Here is a 24,364-nt window from a genome sequence, read left to right as displayed (position 1 = left end):
TAGACGATGAGTATATGGCTAAAAGATGTCAACCGAGGTATTTGAGGCCTTGTAAAGCCATGGCTAGGAACGCTACTGTGAATCATGGATTCTTGTGCAAATCTTAGGATGGTGAAGCAGGGGCAAGAGGCAAGCTTTAATGCTCATGATCGAGGTTGCGGTTTCTTCGCGTTGACCCGAACAAGGCTTGAGGAGATGGCGGTAAGCAATTCTGCCGGTCCGTGCAACCCCATCTCAATGACCTCACGGGAATATCGGAGCTTACGAGGCATACCTATCGGAAATGCTTCGCGTTGTCTTGCTTAGGCAATGCCGCGGAATATCTACCGTATCTCCACGAAGCCAGGAGCTAACACAAGACGTCGGTATCCACTTATGAGGGTATCACGTTACTGAGCCCATTAGACGTTAGGTACTCAATGACGGATCACCGCTCTTAGCCTCCTTGTGAGATCAGGATGTGGCCTGGAGTGTTATCGTTCCTATTTTTATATTTTTTTAGAAAAGGAGATATTGAAACCGATCCGAGGAAAAATGTATTGAATGGATTAAAATCTCACTCAGACGCTAGCACTGGGAGTGGTTATGAATTTGATTACACCTATGTATTTAACGGGTTGTCTCTTTACCGAAACGAAATCAAAGTAACTGCAATTTTATTTGAATTAGTTCCCTTGGATTACTGCTAGCAAAAGCATTTTGATGTATTTTCAAACAGATAATAGGTATTATTTCTATATTTGAATAGATTGGTGTAAAATGTCGAGGAGGAGAAAGTGTGCATTAAAATATATTGTAAATTTTAGAGAAATGTATTAGGTTTTAAGCAGAAAGCATCAATTTTCTGCACTCACAATTGGGAATATTCTGGGATAATTATAGGTTGTGGGTGTAAAAGATGAAGGTATAATCAATGTGTGAGCATACAAAACTCTAAATTTATTATTTTTCAGCCGGTAAGTAATGCTCATGATTTGAATACATATATTTATTAGGCCGAGCCAGTACGAAAGTGGTCAACTTATTTTCCTAGTCCGTTTTCTTTTCAGGGCATAGGCGTTGGGTGGTGTTTGAAAAGCTGATACATATTAGCGTTGAAATGAACCGCATTGTCGTTTCTCCTTCCTCTCGTAATTTTTTTTTCGAGACATGGAGGATATTCCTGTAACTGAAACGTGTCAAGTTGTCCTATTTTTAAGTAAAACTATTGCGCATTCAGAGGAGATATTTTGTATTACATCTAAAGAGGAACACACTATCAGGATCTACTCCTCAGGATTTATGATTAAGGCTATTTCAGCATTTAAGGAATGCTATGGTACCCAAATTTAGGAAAAAGACGGAGGCATCAATGTAGCGTTTGATATGATCTCTCATAAACCTTCTTCGCAGATGTTGAAGGTCAAAAGTCAAATTCCCTATTCATGGTATGTGTTAACGTTTTTGGGAAGTTTGTGCCAAAACAAACTTGCAGCTCTGATTAGAAGAGTCGGTAACGTTAAGACTTCGCAGGAATACATTCCTTTGCAGTCGAAGACAAAAATTTTCCCATTTGACTTTATCTTTCCCAAACAGATGTGCTATATATTCGGGAACCAACTGTGTGACAAGGAATAGGAGTGGAAATTAAATGCTCTGAATAAATCAGTAGAGCTTGAACTTCGTCTGATAATATACGGAGGCAATATAGATCTTCCACTGCAGTTTCCCACGAGGAAAAATTTTCTGGAATGGGCATATTCTCAGTGGGTGGCGCAGCGTATGAACTAGAAAAATCTCCGTCGGGCGGGTACACTGAATCACCTGTAATGAGACCGGAACGGCATACAATTTTTGTGCTTGGAAAACAAGGTTTCGTTATGTACCCTCATATTTTAATTCTCAGTCATGCAGTGAGCAATTTAATAGATGTACTTTTCATCTTATTATTACCAAATTAATGCAACATCCGCCAGTTAAGCATGAAGCATTTATGCGTTGCCAATGCCTTGTACCACCTTAGGTGGCAGTAGTACATATTGTTAAATTAAATTGCGGTTATAACTAATTATATGTATTATTATGGCGATGGCATGACTGAATCACGTTAGTGGTGAGAAGCACTAACTGACGTCGTCAGTGGTTCTCATCATGTCGGGGGTACAAAAGTCAAGGTTTTTCTAATTATAATCATTTTATGGTCTCAAATGAAGGCTGAATTCCATGCCTAATGAGTTTTCTTCTCTAAATGCCAATGGAATTTGAAGGATTTTCTGGTTATTTAGAAGTCCAGCCATATTTTCGTATTTTTGTTGTTCGTAGGATAATTATTTCCTTGTGTCGATACGGAAATTATTTAATTTATTCCGATATCACCATTTAAAATCGCCGGTTAGAGATATAAGTTAAGGTTTTTCCCAGCTCGATTCAACTTTAAGTGTGGTCGGGTTCCACTATATTTTCCAGGGGAGACGCTTTTCTCAATCTTAACCGAGGTTTCCCAGATTACTCAATATCTTTATGAATTCATTTTAGGCCGTTTACGAAAAAAAGTATTTTCAAATTCCATCCCTCATGTGTTGGATGTTACATTGTATCTTTAAATTTCAATTTTCTATTTTTTCAAAACATAAGTTAAACGTGGGTCAATTACGGCTGTGCCTGTACATCGTTTGAGCATGATTCTGGGTATTTCTCTCTAAAATAGTTATTTCTCTAAAAATATGTAATTAGCCTTGAGAGACGAATCGTGCTCATATTTTTACCAAGAGTAAACACTCATGAATTGGCTCTCATAATTATCTTGAAAACCAACGTGAGGTTATAACTTCAAATTTTATGAAAAATATCTATCGAAAATCATCCCGCAGAGAATGCTAATTTGGTTAAGGCCGAGGTTATGAATTGTTTGATGTCCACTGCATCTTGTAGTGCTTGTTGAAAACATGCCCCAGCTTGTTGACCAATTAAAGCTTTCCCTTGAATTTTTGAGCTTCAAAACCAATGCAGCAACAGCGGTTGTATAGGTACCCAGGAGTATCCGACTGTGATTTATTTCATTTCCCTCATAATAGGGTGGTTTCCTTTTATTTTTTATTGCCTAAATCGAAAGATTATTACTCCTGGAGTACGTATTTCACGCTTTTAGATTTTTAAATGACGATATCTATTTTTCGCGATTAAATGAAAAGTGAAAATTATCAAGCGCGCGAAAACGCGACGGGTAAGGAAATCTCTCCGTGTGACGTATTTCTGGTTCCCCCTCCCGCCTTGTGAGGTGACCTTGATCGAGGCTCTGAGCGCTGATAGGACGCAGGATGCTAGCGGGTAGCTGAGTACCTTGCTGGCTGGTAGCGCCTGGCTTAAAAAAGGTTTATTAATACCTTATCAAACGAAGAAAACTTTCCGACCTTAGCCAGTTTTAATAGGTGATTATTAAGACATGTTTCCCTGAGCTCTGCGCCTCATGAATGCATTGGTAACCTCAGACGATGTATAACAATTATCTTCTCCTATGGAAACTAGGTCCCTGTGACGTCACGTGGAGTGGCATCGCATGGGCGCGAATCTGGCCCTTTTCAAATGAGGATAAAAATGGACCATTGCCATTCGTCTAAACCGGTATTTCTAAAACGAAATAATTTGTATATTATGAATACACTAATGGTGGGTAACGAATCGCAATCAATGCCTTTCGTTTTCTTTGATGAAGGAAACTACCCTATTATTAATTCATACTTAACAATATCCGAATTTAAGCATGCATTATTGCATCGTCAGGAGTCATATACTCTAAAAATGAATGTTGTTGCTTTAATGATAGCTAAAGATTCATTATTTTGAAATAATTCTTTGATACCTAGTTTATGATATTATAAAAACCATTAATTTCATGGAGAGCTAAATTTTTTAACCTCCGAAAAGATTCCAACCACTGATTAAATATCTTCAATATGTTGAAAGTTAATATTTATAGCTTTGAATTTTCACTTAAAATTCTTAATAATGATTTAAAAATCAAGTCAATTTGGTTTAATCTTAGTCACTAATGGCGTTTTGTTCGGTGAGCTCAACCCAAAGTAATGGTGTTGTTCGTAGGCTAATAATTGCTCTGTGCGGATATGGAAATTCTCTAGAAATTTATTCCAATATCGCTATTTAAACTCGGCCGTTCGAGACCTAATTCAAGGCTTTGCCCAACTCGGTTCAACTTGAAGAGAATATGCCTCAGCTTTCTCGGCGTGCAAAGTAGTAATTTTGAATAGTGGGTTGCGCTATATTTGCCTGGGTAGAGAGAGAGTTTGGCGTTGCTCTGTTCAACGCGACACTTGGCTTGCCCCTCAAAACTTCATAAACTACGTACGGCGGGGCTTCACGCGATGAATATGTTTGGAAAGGGTTTTATATCTTTCCCAACGGGCTCTCAAGAACGGCGCTCGAGTTCTGCTTATCCCAGCGGAGTTTTGAGGTACACAGAGAGGAGGACGCGAGGCAGAGGGCTAATATGTGGAATCATTTTGCAGTTGAAGGAGGGAATAGTAGTGGTATCTCAGTGACTCAAGTCTTTCGGGCTTCGCAACTTATTAATAACATAAGATGAGAAATTAATATGCTATTAACTTCGCATCGTACTACAACCAAATTGGCAGCACACTTTTTCATGTCTCCGGCTTTGTGGAATTACGATATAGAAAAATAAAATGGAGTCCCGCTATTTTTTCTCTTAGACTTAATTTTTCCCCGTCATTATGTTATTCTTAGGTAACGAACAGAAAGCAAGGTTACGTAGTAACAAATTAAATTAGTCTTTCTTTTCATTCAGAAGAAGTGCTACGTAGTTTTCGCCTTTCGTACATCATGCTTCAACGGACTGTAATATTTTACGGATGTCCATACTTTGTCTTAAATTTAAAAAAAAATTCCATGAGAGTAACAGCATCCATAGTTTTGTACTTTTAATTTCGCTACAACCAAATTGGTCATACACTGTTTGACGTTTCCGGATTTTTAGAACTAAGATGTTGGAAAACAAATGAAGTCCTGCCTCATTTTGCTTTATTAAATCGTTTACAGTCTTATGTTCCCATTCGGAAACAGATAATTAGATTAGAAAACAGATGATAATTATATTTCGTATCTGTGATTACTTTAATAGCTTTTGTTATGTAAATAGAGTAGGTATGGAAGTGTTTTTTGAAAGTGAATCGCATGACTTGTGTCGTTAATTATACTTTTTTAAATTGGTTATTTCCATCACCTCTACCGTGAATATGCGGTTCATTCGATATTTTCTCCTACACTCTCTCTCCTGTTAAAAAAATGCTCATTTATTCAATCCATCAATATACTACATTGTTGAACTTATTTTTTTGGTCAAGTATATTGTATCATTTATTTTTCAAGCAATAGCAAAATTTTGCGGCGTGTTCCCATTTGGGAACATGTTTGAAAACGCTTTTAAAAATGTTTTTCGGGTTTTCTTTCATAATATCTCTTAATTAGTTTTAAAATAAATATGGTATGCAAATAATAATGAAAAAACAATTGGTAAGTTAGTTCGATCTTTAAAGGGTTAATGTAATATGTTGTTCTTAGGTTACGAACATGGAACGAGGCAGCATAGTAACAAATAAATAAATAATTTTCAATTCATTCAGAAGAGAGTGCTACGTAGATAAGTCCTTTCCTACAACATCAAACAATTACTTTCTTAAACCACTCCTTTAATACCCAGAGGAAGCTTGAACAGCTCAAGCTACTCATCACACGCTCATCCATGTACTTAATGTACGCACTCTTGTCAGGCAATAATTTGGTTTCAGGGTGTATTTGTACTTCATTTGCCATTCTAATCCTCTTGTCCCATGCAAGAAGTCGTTTCACTTGTCTTTGCGCGATTCATCTGCAATTCTTAACTGAAACTTCGAGAATCGTATAGAGATATGCAATAAAATGCGCACATAAAAAAGGTTGGTGTTTTAAAAATATGCCATTATGTAATCGCGGACATATTATAACTAATCCTCGTATTAGAAATGTGGCAATAAACATTTTTATAAATGGCACATCAAATTTAACTGAATGTTGCTTTTATTTTAAATTATGTAATAGTTCTTTTATTTTTTAAATTAAGTAATTAATTATTATGTTCAAGGATACTTAAAAATATCGCTAATCTGGTATTCTATGAGTCCGAGTATTTGCCTTAAGTTTGATTAAGAAAATGTAGAGGCCTTAACGGGTGCCTTTTGATATTGATTTTTGTAGATGGCCAACGGAAGAGTTAGACGTTTACATGTTTTTATTTTAATTGATATTAAACTGAAGTATCAAAAATTAATGCGAAAATTGGGTCTAGTTATTGGGCTTGCCTAACGTGAATTAACCACCTGAATTAATCTTTTGAGATCGCGCATATGGTGACCACCGGTTACTAGCAAACGTAGTATCCACTCCATCCGCTTACCTTCCGAAGGTTATAGCGCGGTGCAGTAGATATCTCGGGACAACGGCTTGTTGAGTTGCGTGCGGATAGCTGGGCAGGGACCATGGTTACTGGGGTCGGGAGAGATGGTCTCCCACTTGGGTGTCTTCCGGGGTAACGGTGCCAGTGGCCACGTCTTCGCTTCAGTGTATATCACGCTCGAATATTCCTATCACGAATGTGGTCATTGGGTGTACGCCAGCGAGCCACTGGATGTGTTGTCAGCCACTGCGCATTGAAATGGCTTCACTTAAGGTTCTCATTAATCCTCTGATTATCTCTGGCACTCAAAATCTTATTAAACAGTGTGTAAAATTTAACTGAATGTGGCTTTTATTAAATTCATGTATTGGTCCCTTGCATTTTTTTATAATCAAGTCATTAATTATACCATGCAAAAATACGTTAATTTACGGCTAATAAGATTTCCATGAGCCCGAATATTTGCTACAATTTGGAATACGATAGTAGAAAAATTCATTTTTTTGGAGAGATGCCTTAATCAGTATCATTGAATAATGCTCTGAGTAGATGGCTGACGGAAAAGTAACATTAATGTTTGCATATTTTTTTACAGGATATGCAACTTCAAAATATGAAATTAATGTCCGGATTTGGTCATCGCTGTCGCAAGCAAATTCCGGCATTAATTTCAGATTTCAATATTTAGAGTTTTGATCGAAGTAATATTCGTAATGGTGTGGTATTTTAAATTCATATCTAGCTATTGCTCTTCCTAGCGTGTGCTCATGCTTTATTGCAAAACTTGGAGGATTCGGCAAGCGTGTTGCGGGAAGATCTTCGGACGAGAAAGGAAAAGAGAGGTGCTATTTCGAACTCGTCTGGCCACACCTTCAAAATATGCTACGAGCGTATGGGAACCCGTGCAGAAAGACTTAACCCGTGAAATTAGTGAAATTTAAAGGGAAGCTGCGCGATACGTCAAAAATTCGCGCACAGAAAGCGTCACGCAGATGTTAAATCAATTAAGTTGGGAGCCGCTAGAGACTCGGAGGCTGCGTGCTACTCTGAGAATTCTTGAGCAATTGAAAACTGATGTCTTTAAGAGCGAACTTGAGAAAATTTTACTAGAAACCCACATTATTTCCACGTCCCACAGAAACGATTACTTCTGACAGGTTTATTGCCGAACGGATAGGCATGAGAATTCGTTTTTCCCCAGCACGATAAAAGGCTTAAGTAAATGCTTGGTGTAATTTCGTTTGAGCATTTCCTTTTTATGTGCAAACGGCTGGTGTGTGAATTTCCTCCCCCACACGCCTATTGCGGCACGTTGGGGAATAGTATGTAATTTTAGATGAAGGTCTTTTCAGTTAAAATGTGATGTTGCATAGGATTCAATCATTAAAATATCAAAAAATAAACGAGGGCTTCGTATTCGCTTATTTCGCACGGTACATGAAAAGTGGCATTATTCAGACAGAGCGCGCTTTCTTTGCTTAGCATAATGTAGGACAGAATCAGTCTTCTTAAGTTATATTTACTCATATTTTAATCCATGATTGTGTCACGGAGGTTTTCTGTCACTCCCTTGCTAAGCTTCTAGTTTCTTCTTCCGTATGATATGCTTTCACATCCTTTTTCATCGTTTTCACTGAAAGAATGTCCGGTTTTATCTGCTGACTACCTTTCACAATTATTACTTAGGGATTTGGACCACAACAAAAGGCTGACATTAAAATTTATAGATGGATTATCCCTAGGAAACTATGCGATAAGAACTGCTGAATTTAACACAGGTTGTAACCATAACTATTTGACCTGCTGCGATTAATATTATACAATATTAAGGCGTCTTTATTGCTTGCTAGGCTTAAAATATACTGTATTTTCGAAACCAGCCTTAAAATGAAGCTTTTGGAACGAGTAAAATAGTATATTGATGAGTAAGTATATCTTTTAGATGAAATTTACTACTTGAATATTAGATTTCTATCAGAGGCTTATTGAATACGTGACTTGAATATTAGAGGCTTATTTGAGTTCTGTATTGACTAATTATATTTCTGGTCGAAACGCCGAAACTTGTTTTTATTCCAGATAAATGCTCAAAATTTACAAAAGACGAGCCTAATTCATTCGATAACATTACTCATCGATGGTATACTGCTCGTTGATTGGATATGCATTTAAAACTTGTATCATTTAAGCATAGTATGCCGCTTTTCTCGGTTGTATGAGCTGGCACGTTTTCGACCTGATTTCTTAAAACTTCCCATATATCTTTACTCAAATACAGCAAAAATAGGAAAGTATATATGGGAATTAGGAAAATCTGGATACATTTCTGTGTAAAAGGATGCTCTCTCGTAGCGTTTGAGCGTGATAGAGAAAGTAAATTTGAATTGAACGATCTATAAGCACGCTATTTTTAAGACAAAGCTAATGGTATAGGTTTTCCTCCATCTCATCGATATCCAAACTGGGACGTTGAAAGGACAAAATATATATAGTTTTTACCAGCCAAAGGGATAAGGGGAATAGTGACACCGATTAGTACCGTCTGCGCCTATCAAAACAGGGATGTTTAGTCCTTTTCTGCCTCACTTCACGTTTGTACTCAATGGAACCAGGCTCTAAAAATAGGACGAAGAGCGGAGTAAATAGTGAAAAAAAAACTCATTTCGGTGAGCGAGCATCCGACGTCCGTTTCTTTTGCAAAGGATTGTGGGTGCGCGGCAGGCCCTATTACCGTGGCTACGGCTATGGAACGGTCGCCTTGGAGTCCTGTTTTGTGAGCGAGTCGGCAAGTATCTTTCAGCGCCTTTCCGATTGTGTTCCCTTTGTGCGCTACTAACGCCCCTGGCGGCAGGACTAGGAAACCACTCATATTGCGAGGGAAAACCCCGCGTGACCATGACCCCCCTTGTCTTCCTCATCGGACCCTTATTTTTCATTCGCCCTGTCCTCTAGGAAAACCACCCTGCTCCTTTTTTAATTTAGACTCAGTTTCCTACCTTTTGCCTCTTTTTATTTTAGCCTCCTTTCTTTCCATATATCGCATGTTCTTCGATCCGTTATGATGGATAAAGAAGAAGTCATTGGTGCCTGGGTCAGTGGAATTAATTGGATTTTTTTTTGGTATTCTTTCAAGAGTACCTATAGTGAATCATAGTTGAAGACATTTTAAATGAAAAATTATATAGATATTATATGTAATGAGGAAATTAACCCCAGAAAATACATGGAGCATTGATGTGAGATGACATCAAAAATATAAACATATATTTTTGATGTTAACTCATATCATTTTTTCTCTACGGAAGCGACACTTGGACGTTGATAACAGCAGAGTAGTCAAGCGTGGAAGCATTCAAAATGAGGTGCTACAGAAGAATAAAGAAGATAAAATGGATTGCCCTTGTAACAAAAGAGGAAGTTATTAGAATAGTGAGAGAAAAGAGAAGTCTTCTAAAAACCTGAAGCAGAGGAAGGAACAACTTAGTTAGCCATATTATGAGACATGATGGCGTGATGAAAACATACGTAGAAGATCAGGTGGAAGGAAAGAAGGGCAAGGGACGGCCTCGAATGAGTTAGGTACATCTGTAATTGAGTAATTAACTCCAGAAAGGACATGGGGTTTAAAATTGATTGTTTGAAGCGTAACTTGGTTAAAACGATTCATAATTAAATTAAAAAGAAGAACTTTGTGCTTTCACATTAATATTTATTCACGACCATGGTTTCAACGTTAGACGTCATCATCAGGTGAACTCTACAGAGGTCCATCACATCCTTTTATACCAGGCTAGGAGGGGTAGGGAGGAAGGGCTAATGACATGACGAACTCTTCGGCCTCTCTCTCACCTGAACCATCCCCCCTCCACCTGCTATGCCCTCCCTAAGGGAGCCTCCTCCCCCTTACTTCTTTCATACCATATGACCAAGTTTTTCCCCCACCCTCTTCTCTGTTGACCAATCCGTTCAACCCAGTTACCTTCCTCCCTACCCCTCCTAGCCTGGTATATAAAGGATGTGATGGACCTCTGTAGAGTTCACCTGATGATGACGTCTAACGTTGAAACCATGGTCGTGAAAAAATATTAATGTGAAAGCACAGTTCTTCTTTTTAATTTATCATGGGGTTTATTTTTTCATTCGTCTGTCCTTTAGAAAAACCACCCTGGTCTGTGGACTAGAGGGAAATACACCGACGAAATGTTGAACATGGTGAACCAGAATGGAAGAATTCGATGTGGAGAGTGATTTGGATGTAACCTGCAGCATTTTATTTGCTCTTAGACGATGATAGTTGAATACCGAAGGCGATTTTACAGACTTTCCTAGGGGGGGAGGTACTGTGCAGTGACGTTATGGCAAAATTAGCATAGGCGGAAAGCACATTTCGTAACTTTCTTTATAAGTGAAATATTTGCCTGTTTTTTTTATTAAAAGTCATTATTTACGATTTCTTACCATTTTTTGTTACCAATGTATAAATTAGAAATCTAGAGGCAGCAGAACTGATAAAGGTGCTGCTGCCATATTGTGCTATAAAAATTCAATTAGAGTGCAACTGTGGAAAATATAAGCGAATAGAGTGAAATTTCATTCTTAAAATATATATTGAAATCATATTCTGGTTTAAAAATATAAACATTCAATTGAAGCCCCTTCTTAAAAGCAACAGTAATAAAATCAATTTGAATATAGGTAGAGGTCTATCTACCAGATGGAATACAACATGATAATACACCTAGGCACAAATATTTTTTCATTAATTGATAGTGAATTCAATCAAAGTATGGTGAGCATATGTATATTAGTATCTTCTTTTTAATTAATTTAAAACTGATTTTTTTTATTTTCTTATCTTGTTGTAAAAAACATTGTTATAACCTCTTATGCCTTTCATGAATCAAAATTATATACTCATATTCATTCATAGCCCTGATGAAGGTGTATAAATATACCGAAACGTTGGCAAAAGTTTGCATTTAAAAATTTTCAAGGCTTATACTCCAAGACACTAAATCGATATAAAACATAGAGGCCAAGAGAAAGAAAATAAACACAGTACTGTGAACCAGTGTCGCAGCGAGGAGGGGGTTTTGGGGATATACCCCCCCAGAACTCAGAGGAATTTTAAAATTTAATCCATTTCACATAATTGTATGAATATTACGAATAGAATAGTGTGAGGATTAAAAAACATCCCGCAGAAAGCCGTAAAACTAACCATTTTGAACCATTCATCTTAAACATTTTCTGGGGGAGGGCACCTACACCTCCCGTAATTCATATCCCCAGTATTAGTTGCTCCTAAAACCTCCCCTAGGCGTAATTCCTAGCTGCGCGCCTACTATTTCGGTTGATATTATTAAACGGGAATAGTCACGTGACCTCCATTAAAAATTTTTGACTGCGAGAGCTTTATTTTAGTAACTGTTGCAGGAGCTGCGCGCCTGCGGTGAACACTACTATCTATTAGCATAATATACGCTTAAAGCTTTAACTTTGACACGCTATTCCAAAATATAGGCTCACCTTCCTCTTTCTACATGAAGAAAAAGACATGAAAGGCGATATGCGGTGTCAAGCGTTTCCTTTAGCCATTGTCGAGCTTTGGACCCTTGGGAACAATGAAGGGAGTAACTGGAGATGATGTGTGGGCTTGAGACGGAATTCGGAGAGAAGTTGGATGGAGTTGGAGGAAGTCTAAAGGAAAGCCTTTCGCCGAGCCAAGGAAGGATCGAGGAAATGTTGCCCCAGGAAATCCAGAGGAGTGCAGTTTTGGGTGAAACGTGAGTGGCAAATATTATTCAAGGATATAACCCCAGAATAGCCAGCGGCATGACATCACGGAGTCATCCGGAAGTTCGCATTAAATGCGAATACTCCATTTAGGATCGGTCTTTCACCTGGCCGAGATTCGAACACGGATCTTCCTAATACTGCAATTTTCTGCCTTTTTGCAAGTGGCAAGTCTCTAAAAGAAACGAAACTATAATTATTTAATAATTAGAGAAAACACTAAAATATTTGTGACAAAACGTCACCCATTAGCTAAGTGCTTATAGCTCATGGAAGGAACTAATCGGAAACAAGCTACAGTAACGAGTTAGAAAAAGAAAAGTAGAGACAGCTACAAGATCAAATCAAAGAAAAATCAGTTAAAAAGATGCTTCTATGTATTTTTAGGCCATTTATAATGTGTTTGATTTGGAAAATTTAGTTAAGGAAGTTGGTGAAATATTTGTATATGAAGTTATTTCTATCTGGATCAGCAACTATAGAATGACCATGAAATACTTTGGTCCGTTTTGTCACAAATATTTTACTTTTTTCTCTAATTATTAAATAATTATTGTTTCGTTTCTTTTAGTGTTGTAGGTTGCTCATTTTTAGGAATGTATACAGGTGCGGATCCAGAATTTTTTTATGGGAGGGCACCAGGGTCTGACAGGTCTTCTCATATTTAAGATTAAAAACAAAATGCAACAATTACTAAAGAAAATACTCTCTTTATTTTGACATGAAAGAAATTGATATTAAATTAAATGATTGAGGCTCCGTAATGCACAGAATAGAACTAACGTAATGATAACCGTATTAAAAATCTTGTCTATTTTTTAAGCGTGGGGGGGCACGTGCCCCCCCTATATCCGCCTATGAATGTAGACATGTGGTGTATTAAAAGAAGGTTAGGAGCTTTTGATCTAGTAGAGTCAATGATAAAGGCAATTTTATTGCTTTTGAAAATTTTTAGAAGTAAATTCAACTTGATGAAATGATACAATTTATGAGATAGCAACGGAATTGTAGAAATTTTACGCGATAAACCAACCGTAGCCGGAGAGAGGTAACTCGATAACCTTACCGCGGATTTTATGGGGTGGACCCCGTTCTGGGTTTACGCTCACAGGAACGCCATCTGAGGCTTTTTTTTCATTCCTGCGCCGTGGTTCGTTCACCTCACTTGCGACGCGAGGCGCCACCGTCGCGAACGTAAACCGAAGACGCGCGCAAATGGTGTCAGGCTATGGGACGTCTCATCCCAGCATTTAAAAGCGTTTGATCCCTTTCACCAATCGGCAAATGCCTCTTCTGTGTACCTTCGGATCTCACTCTGTCATTCGTCTCCAATCCCTTTCTAAAGGATTCCTCGCATAAACCAGTTTGATTTTCCTTGTCTCTCCCGCACGGTAAACAACTCCTTTCCCGATCGATAGGAGAGATGAGGGTTTCAAGTAGAAGCGATGGTATGTCGATGTCAATTCGAACGAGGTAGTTCCGGTATGAGCTCCATCAGTTCCACCTATCCTTCTCAACGGACCCATTGGTAATGTGAGCTCATGCCATTGGTATGATAATATTTGACGGAAATGTCAATCAACTGCCCTTCCATGATAAAATAGTTTGGCATAGTTTTGGTTTTTAGAGCCACAAACCGATATTCAATTTTATTGATATCAATTTAGAGTAAGATGTGTTAATGTTATAAATATTATTCAGTACTTTAAGGAATGAGAAGAGTTTTTGGAAACTATATCAAAGATGTTATATTCGTTAATAGATTTGGAATTTGGGAATGATTTAATGGTACATATTTGAACAACCCGCTGATCCGCTTTTTTTACTTTAATGATTAAGGATAATTTTTTCTAGAATATTATCTGCTGAACATTTGAAGATATTTTTAAATTTTCTAAAACGTGTGAAAAGGTAAAGAACTCCGTTACCCATCGATAGCCAACATGAGGGCTGCAAATAGAAGCGATTGCATGTCGTTGGTAATTCGTACGATGTAGTTCCGGTATGAACTCCGATAGTTCTACCTTTCCGTATCAGCTGGCCCATTGGTAACCCGACCACATGAAAAAGAATCTGTTGCTTTTCCAGCGTATGCTGGCATAGGCGGATTTAAGAGGGTGGGAAAGGGGGCATGTGACCCAATAGATGCTTAAAAAATAGACAAGATTTTTAACACGGTTTTCATTACGTTCATTTTATTTTATGTATCACGGAACCTCAATCATGTAATTTAATAATGATAACTTTCATATCAAAGCAAAGAAAATATTTTCTACGGTAAATGTTGTATGTTGTTTTTATCTCAAATATGAGAAGAACTGTCAAACCCTTGTGCCACCCCTCAGATAAATCCTGGATCGACCCCTGTAGGCTGGTAGTGAAGGCTGATCTGTTACTCCACAAGGTTGTTCCTCAGGGCTGAATGAAATTTCAGCCCTGAGGATGGGGTACGACTCGTACCCCGAAACGTCGGAAGCCATGGATGAGATATCCGGTGGAATACCCGAGCAACTTGCACTACGAGCTCATGTCATTGATATAGTACTTATTGACGGAGACGTCAATCAGCTGTCCGTCTCGACTGATCCAGTGGTGATGCGAGCTCATGAAAAAAGGTCTGATGCTTTCCTGCCGAATACTGACGTCTTGAAGACCTCTACCTGAGGATTAAGAGGCCTGGGTGTATTGAGAACGAAATATTGCGATTGGAGGAAATACGCTAGGAAATAGAGGTGGAAAATATGATTTATGGTTGCGAGGGAGTCGGCCGTAATTTAAAATGAGAGATGAAATCCACTTTTGGGATGGGGAAACGCATGGGGTAGTTCGCCTGTAAACCTACCTTTACCGGCTGAAAACTCTTAACCCTTTCTAATCCAGAGCTACTTCTGGGAGAAATTTCATTTCATGGTTTCTCATTATAAAAAAGTTAAACTTTTCTACTCAATCATAATTATTTTGGCAGCTACATATTTCGCCATCAAACCTTACAGCACAAAAGAGTACGCTGTTTAAATGTTTCCAAAATAGAGCTGAAAATGAGATAACATCAAATACATAAATTTCTGATGTTATCCCATTTAGGTAATTATTTCTCTATGAAGGCGAGGCTTGGCCGAGCAGCAGAGAAGTCAAGAACGGAAGCATTCGAAATGTGTGATACCGGAAAATGAAAAAGATAAAATGGATCGAACGAGTAAGTAACGAGGAAGTTCTAAGCAGAGTAGAATAAAAGATTATAAACTTTAAGCAGAAGACGGGACAACTTAGTTGGCCACATTATGAGACATGATGGCCTGACGAAAACAATCGGAGAAGGACAGGTGGAAGGAAGGTAGGGATGACCTCGAACGAGTTACATAGGACACGTTATAAAGGAAGTAAAAGAGAAGAAATACGTAGCTATGAAAAGGCTAGTGGATAGGAGAGAGTGTAACATAATGTAAACAAGCCACCATGTTGTTTGTTTAAATAATTTAAAATTAACAATGGTAGTGAGGAGGCAAGAATGGTAGTGAGGGACGCGGAAAGGAAATACACAGGCGGGAGTCGTGGGTTGAGAGAGCTACGTATATGACGTGCCTTATAAGATCGGCAGAATAAGAAAAAAAGAGAGGACGCAAAGAAAAAGGAGGCGCCCACAAGAGGGAGAACCAATAGAAGGAAGGACGCGTGAATAAAAAAAAGGTGGAGAAAGATCGAGAGAAGGATCGTTGAGGAAGATATCAGGCACAGAGTGGAGTTGTGGAGTACTGTACCATGCGGCAGTGTTTGAGTGGAGACGCGAGCTGTGAACCCGATAAGTAGACTTGAATGATTATTATAAATACACAAGGGAAAGAGTTAAAAGCCCATTGGAATATAAATGGAAGCTATGCAATCAGTTTGTTATAATGATCGATTGTAAATTGGGCCCAATTAGTCTTATTTCATGATATTCTGAATATAAAAGTGTAAAAGTGATATTTTGAGCATGTTATTTTATAATTAAGTGTGTTTCTATACCCTAAGATAACACGAAACCAAATAAATAGTAGGTGAGTAGTGTTACGTAATTTCGGTAGTGTTACAGTAGGGATGACCTCGAATGAGTTACATAGGACACGTTATAAAGGATGTAAAAGAGAAGAAATACGTAGCTATGAAAAGGCAAGCGGATAGGAGAGGTAAGCTTCGTCAAAACAATCTAAGGATTGTTGACTAAAGATAATGATATCATATTTTCAATGGTTTCCGGCTAAATAAAATGTTTGATCTCATATCATAAGTTTTACTTATTTTAGTTAGAAACAAAATTGAGTTATAATGGATTAAGATAAGTTGTACCGTGTTTCCTCGCGTTTTGCGAAGTGTTATTATTTTTTAGACTACAGCATTCATCAGATGTCAATGATACGACTTTATGCCATCATTTTGGGTGACTATATTGATTTTTGTTTACTTTTTTGATTAAGTTTGTGATTATGGTTTTAATCGTTTAAATTGATGTATTAGTCATATGTTCATATAATTTAAACGACGTAATTCCATCATTTAGGCGGACTTTATTGATTTTTGTTTACATTAGAAATGTCTCTGCCAGCAATGTGACTCGCTTATCCGAGCGGCTACTATACGTATGCGGTCTATATAATGCGGGCCCAAAATCAACATTCATGCGAGGACTTCTGGCCGGCTTACGGCTAGCCGTGGTGTGCGGAGGCTTTGCATGCGAATGACGGTCAATTCTCTCTCGCAGCCGAGCCAAACCGAGCCGGGCAAGATCTCTGGACCGAACGAAATTCTGGGCTGCGGAACGTTGGGTATCCCAATACAGAAAATAATTCCCTTGGCCGAATTCATCCCTGTTTAAACCTAGTTGAGATAGTTGGCTGAGCAGTTTCCGACAAGACTATGCGTGATTATTAAAAGCTTAAAACAAGCACCTACCGCCAACTTTTCATAAGCATTGCTCAAAAATTTATGATTTCACGTCAAAAGTTGTTAAATCTTATAAATGACTGTAATAATTCGTAGCTATTAAATATTAATGATGGAATCAAAAATGAACTCTGATACATTACTCACAATTTTATTGAAACCTGTACCGGTTTCGACGTTTTAAGGTCAATATAAAGAGGTAAAAGAATTAATTGCTTGAGTATTCAGTATCCAAACTCTTTTTCTTGATAAAGACCAGGGAAGGTCGTAAGCGGTTGAGTTTTCAATATATACCTATATGTTTATATTTTTAATCAATTATGCCATCATTCCACGAAGTTAACCTGCGAACTATTGATTTGTTAGGGATATATATTCAATAAATATGTTTATTGGTAAATATTCGAGATTTTACGACAACCGTATCGTCTATTTTATTTATCCAGCGTTATCTCTGCTTCAGTTCGTAATTTATTTTAATAATCACTTTGGGAACCATGAAATTGTCGTCGTTGAAATCGTCATTATTAATTTGTATAATATTTCTTTCGTTATGAGACGCTCTATTTCATAATTTTGTCAAAAGGTTATTAATGTATGATGACTCGTTTTAAAGTCATCACCAAAGCGCCAAGAGAATTCAACAGGGAAGATGGTTGCCATCTGACAAACGCTTGGAAGAGAGTTTTCCACAATTCGGCCAATCACAGTGCAGCACCGAGACCAGCCAATCACAGCGGAGCAGCGAGAGAACGAGAGCTATATTAACGCAGCCAAAATCCCGATAATAAACAATAAACACTATTGTTTTAGATTTTATTGTTTATAGTTTATTTTACCGTGGTGGTCTGACGGTGGTTTTACGGGTTTCCCACCTTCTTAGGGCAAATGCTGGGCCAATACCACTCCCGTACCAGTGATTTATCCCACAAACGCTGAAGAGGCGCAAGCCTATAACAGCTTCACGAGCTTTTGTTATTGTTATTGTTGTTATTTCAAATTATATTTAATTTTTTCTACTCGTGAATAAACATTTTGAACTGAACTGAAAACCCGATGCGGGCATTTTGCATTAAGGATGGCTGGTGGAATCCCGGAGAAAATGTCTTCAACCTCTTACAACCAATGCGGTGGAAACTAGGAAGATTGAGGTATGTACGAATATTGGATTTTAGGACCCTAGAAGCCAAGGGGGATAAGTGCAATTTTTATATTTTTGGATATAAGTACAGGTAATGGTTGGTGGGGTACACAATTGTGGCAAAGGGATACAAGCTAATCACTGATAAGAATATACATATAGATTCAGTGATTTACATATATCTATTTGTTACAACAATATTGCATACCCCATCAATCATTATCTGCACTTATATCCAAAAAAATGCGCTTATTCCCCTTGGCTTCCAGTGTCCTCATTTGATGTAACAACATTAGTTGGATACACCACTGGCACTACACCAGGTAGAAAGAAGATCTATTTGACAACTACGGAATTTCATTTGCATAGGAAAAGTATTGGGATCTGGAGTTAATTCTGAAAAATTTCACATGTTATGAAGCCCAAATTGAAGGTTTCATTCTGAAGATGAATTCTGGTGTAACTTTTGGGAGATTTACTGCATATTTCCAGCTTACTCGGAGTCAGGGCCGAGGGAGAGGCAAGTTGCAGGTGTCGGTGGCGCACAATGGCGCGAAAGGATGCTTTATGGAGAAAATTAGCGATATATCGACCGTGGGGAACTCTTTGCAAGGGATTCCAGAGGACAGCGGCTGAACCATTTGAGGGAAAAAAGGTGAAGTTAGGTTGATTTTGGATTAGCATGGAGTTTTTGGGATGAGAATAGTCGTAGTTATTTGTTTCATGCGCTTTCATTCCGTGTTTTGTTAATTAAAACCTTGAATTCCGTGAATCATGGTCGACACCACGGATGAAAAATAATTTAAATATAAAACTCACAATGCTGACCTTAGTACTATAGATTGGTACCCCTGAGCTCTCCATTACTAATATTTTTTGCTATTTCTTAACAACTAACCTTTGAGGCGAGGAATATGTTTGGTAATATTTAGAAGAATTAATTTTGCATTTGTTGTTTACGGGTTTGATTTAGAGGTTAACCAAAATGAAGTGCTCTATCGATGTTGGGAATAGTGTTTATTATCCCTGATGTGAATTGCAGGACAAGTAGGCAAAGAACCATGAGAGCTCTAGGGGAGCTCTTCGAGGATACAACCACCGGGGCCGGGAACCCAAGGCCGAGGCTTATACGCCCGATCACCCGGGGAGGGGCTGGATGGGAAGGAAAAAGGATAGAGGCGCCGTCGCGATCGGAGCCCGCCGGCGCCTCCAGGGAAAGGAAGGGAATGGAAGGGAGGGGAATAGGGATAAATCACCCCAGCGCTATAGAAGCGAAGGGGGCCCTACCTAGCGAAACCAAGCATACGCAATTTCTCTACCACCATCCCGGGGAGATTTTCCTATGAGGAAGAAAAATCCCAGTGAGAGGGACAGTGGGAAAGGACAAGTAGGTGATGGGATATAATATAAGCATGCCTCTTATGTTTTCCAACTGTAGATTAGTCTAAATAAAATAATTGTATACTAGGCCACTGTGACCTAGGTTTTCCCAAATGTTTCTTAAATATCTCGAAGACAAGATCTCCAAAATATTTTGGCTGAGTCTGATTACTCCGTTTAAAAACTCGATCACATCTCTGTTTTTCGAAGTGTGTTCGATGACTTACCACTTTTTTCCGTACGAGCGAATCTTTAACAAGATTTCTCTTCAGTTTCTCAGCCACACTTATCCGAACTAGATGTCTTGGGAAAACCATAAAGAAGATAATATCGGCGTTTTTAGACTTGTTTTTTTGCTTTGGTGATAAAGGTAAAAACATTTTTCGATTTGAAGTTACGTTGGAATGGCCGAGTTTCAGCTCTTTATGGTAGCCGTCCCTGTGATGACTCGCTGGAGGGTCGTAAGGGAAGGAGCTATTTTTGAATGTGATGCGTCCAAGAAATTTTGATGCGAATATAGGTTACGAATATAGGCTGTGGGTATGGCTCGATGATTCCATTTATGTGAATTGCTACTTTTTAAGCCATAGAAATATTAATAAGAAATATTGACGGCCTTTGCTGTTTCATAGATGACGTCACGCAATCCAGCAGGTCGGGTCACTACTTCTAAGCTACTCATCTTCCAATAACGAAAATTTTTATCCGAAGCTTCTAAGTTGGTCCCTTGCGCGTTGGTTTATTTAAATAAATATTTCTACTTCGACATTATATCGCCTTCCACGCAGTTCACTCTTTTGGCGTTGTATTAAAGATCTTAAAATGCTTCTTAATAATTTAATGCCTGGTTCTTTCCCGGCACACTTTACACCGGGTAAGATCCACCATAGCTCCTTTCAATGTTTCGACAAGCAACTAGCCCATCGCCTGCAGTATATCTTGAATCCATGTTTGGATTATGGAATCCCTGAAGACGATGAGCTAGTTGCTAGTCGAAACGTTGGAAGGAGCTATGGTGTGACCTTACCCGGTGCAAGGCCCTAGAAATCTTCACTGTGGTCCGTCGTAAGCTTAAAAATGAAAGAAATTTATTTAGAATACGATGGGGATTACTACGGTCGCGGCTGTGTTCACAAATCGTTACTTTACCAAGTATTATAACGTTCTTATATAAGAAAACCAGTATTTATAAAAAACGGTAAATACTTATATTATCTGAATTTGAATTATTTTTTTGTTTTTTTTTTCAACATTCGAGAAAATCTGATGTTGACATGAAAACTCCAAAATTAAAATACCTTAAACACTGTCGCAAGAATCTCATAAGGTCAAATTTTGAGAAGACATTTAAAAAGTCTATGCCTTTTAGTCATTTTATAAAGAACATGAAATTTCTGTGCTCGTAGTTACGTTCTTAGCTCAAAAAGAATGACCACTTAGGGCTTATGACTTAATTAAATTTGACACCACGCTTATTTATATGAATGAAAGTCTCTCTCTGCTAAACCACCTAGCCTTGCAAGTATGTGTATGGCATTAGTAGCAATATACCGTTTATTAAAAATAAATGGAATTAATATTCTTGTATACGGTCATAAATGTTCATCATAAAATATAATTTAGCTACATGTTAATTTTAATCGGATCTTATCACTGCATCTATAGGGTCTTGCATATACGAAGAAATGTAAGTTTATACCCACAGACGGAATAAAAAGGCCTTTTTAGCAAGAAAAATAGTAACCTAAATGGCATAGAATTGCCATGACTGTAATAAATGCTGTTGCAAAATGACAATGCGTTAGCTGAGTGAAGATGGCACTGCATTCGTTTCAAATTACAGGAGCAAATTATGTCACTGAGCTATCTGAGTTTCTCTGTGACCTAGTACTGTTTAAGTCGTTGAATTTCATCTGTGGACGCAGTAATTTTTAAAGTGACATGTACGCAAAGTTGGAAATTGTGCATTTTAATGGATTACTTTCAACTCTACTTATTTATTTTCCCATGATTCTACGATAATGCTGCACTCGCAAAGTTCAAAGTACTTTTTTCTTTCTTTAAAACGAGAAATAGTGCTATATTCACTCACATGAACGCACATACGTAGGAGTATCGAACGGATATTAACGCTCGCACTTGCTTTGCATTAAAATCGCACCGTTTAGCGCATGGCACTGATTCTCTGGAAACGAGTCAGCCGGGGCACAGTTCCTGGGCGAGAAATATCATTTCTATACGGATATTGTGATGGCGCGAGAGGCTGCATAATACCATTCCATCATCTACTTCTCCCGCATATCGACTGCAGATGCTGGATCGAAGTTCCTCCTTCCGCCGCTGCTCCCCTGCGGCGCTGTCATAGGACTCGAAGGTCGAATGCCTGATCCGATTTGACGATCTCGTAGCCTCCGGCGCACTTGCCGGGGTTTTTCAGTAATTATTACCGCCATGCAGCGATTCCGATTCCCTTATACGCGAGAGCAAGATATTGCAGTCAGCCTCAGCATCAATGATTTGCCAAGAAGGCGTGGAATAAGGTCATTGGTAGCTAAGGAAGTAAATGGGTGCATGAACTGTTGATGAATTTTTAAGAGGCATTTTATCGTGCTTTGTTGTTTTTTAAAATATATATCCTCATTGCGTTATTGAAAGCTTTTAAATATTGCGGAAACTATTTCTTGAATTGGAAACAGCAAAAATTTAACGACATTTGCTAATGATTTCAGATTTCGTCGCAGTACCGAAACAATGGAATGGTTATTTTCATAAAATCCCATCGTAAAAACCATTCTTTAGATAGTGCAGCTAGGTCATTGATAACTACGGAATTAAATGGGTGCATAAACTGATTGTGAATTATTCGGGGGCATTTTATTTTGCACTGTCTTTATTTGTTATAACCTCGTGAGTGGCAGCTTTTAAATATACCGAGATTTGCAATAGCATTGGAATCTTGAAAACCGAGGAGCATTCGAATAATCTATGATCGACATGACGTGGAATTACTGTAATGAATTTTTTATTTTAAATGTTACAGATCTTTTGATGACCATCCGGTAATTTTTGTTTATCATCGTTCTAGTTTATAACTTTTGGCTTATCTGAAAAAATTTATTTAAAATAAAATTAACTTCAATGAACGATCTTTTATGTCGAAAAAATTTTTTTAAATCATGGTGATCGAAGAGTTTAAGCCAATGTGGCACTTTAAAAACGCGCTAACATAAATTTCGAGACTTTATTTTAACCTTATCCCTACTCTGCATTCTACTGCGTCGCATCGATGTCAAACATCCTTTATTTTCGCATTCCTTTTACAGCAATATCAATCTTGAAATCTCGATTCAGGAGAATTTCACTTAGCTCACTAATATCTTCAGTATAGGTGTATGCATCATGCTGGAGACATGAGATTGCTCTTGGTGATGTTAGAACTAAAGCATAGCGATTGAGAGATAAAATCGTGTAAAGAGGTCTGTATTTTTGTCTTTCAACTTGTCTCAGGTATTAAGTCTGCAATTTTGTGCATGGCTATGATGAATTCTCTGCGACTTCAATAACGAACGGCATCTTTCCTGATTGAAGAATGTTGTCAAGGCTACACTGTCGTCTTTTTGCACCAGTATTTATTTTTCATCATTACTAAGTATCTGTTTGGAAAATGCGTACAATTCTGATCAAAGCTCCGCATACCTTCGCAAAGAATCTAATCTCAAGAACGACATCTTTCCTGATTTAAATCAAGGAAACTGATTTCATGTCTACGCTTTCGTATTTTCCCCTGAGTATTTATTTTTCATTATTACTATTTGTTTGGGAAAAGCGAACAATTCCGATCAAAGTTCTCCATATCTTCGCAGTATTATAGAAAATCAGATACATCTTGGATGTAAGCGTTCAAGCATAATGCATATTTATTTAGATAAGCGATAAAATCGCTCACGAGAGCAAACGCCGTACTTCTGAGCTCCCTCAGTTATTAAGTGTGCCTTCGTAAACCTTTCTTTTATGATATCTCTGTGTCTTCTATAGAAAACGATCTGTTTTGTTCCTATAATCTGGGTCGACATGCTTGATGGGTTTGTCGTGTGAAATGTTTTGTAGCCTGTTCGAGAAGGCCGTTACTCTAGTTGCTCTTAGACGTGCGACAACTATTTCCCTCTACCCTTCCTCGTCTTGGATGGCCTAACACAATCATCACACCTCTACCGTATGCATGGCTTCACGCCCGTGGATTCTCCCATTCCTCCATTTGACCACCTTCACTCCACTGCCATTTCCCAAGCCCGACGCCTATGTTGTTCTCACAGACACAACAATCGTCCTTCACAGGTTACCATGACGTCCTTCAACCGCGTCCTCTCCCACAATGCAATGCAATACCGTATATTGCATACTTGGCGCACTGGGCGCCACTATAACCCCTTCCAATGGCGGAGTTGTGCTGAGTGTGTTGCATCTCACTCAAATGCTGTCTTAGGCGTTCCTCTCCGTCACTCCAGGGTCGACCTTCGTTTCCCAGCGAGGTCGGTTGATAATATTGGGGCCCTGAGAGGAAATGCAAGGTGACTGCATAGTAGAAGCATCAGTTCGTTCCGCAAAAGTTTGATTTTTTGCGCTCACTTGGGGTGCATTTTAACCCTGCATATGGCGCGGTCCGGGATTCTCAAATTAGGGGC

The sequence above is a fragment of the Ischnura elegans genome, chromosome 8 (assembly GCF_921293095.1).
Source record: "Ischnura elegans chromosome 8, ioIscEleg1.1, whole genome shotgun sequence".
Lineage (NCBI taxonomy): Eukaryota > Metazoa > Arthropoda > Insecta > Odonata > Coenagrionidae > Ischnura > Ischnura elegans.
The sequence above is the reverse complement of the archived record's forward strand: the minus strand, read 5'-3'. Positions refer to the sequence as shown.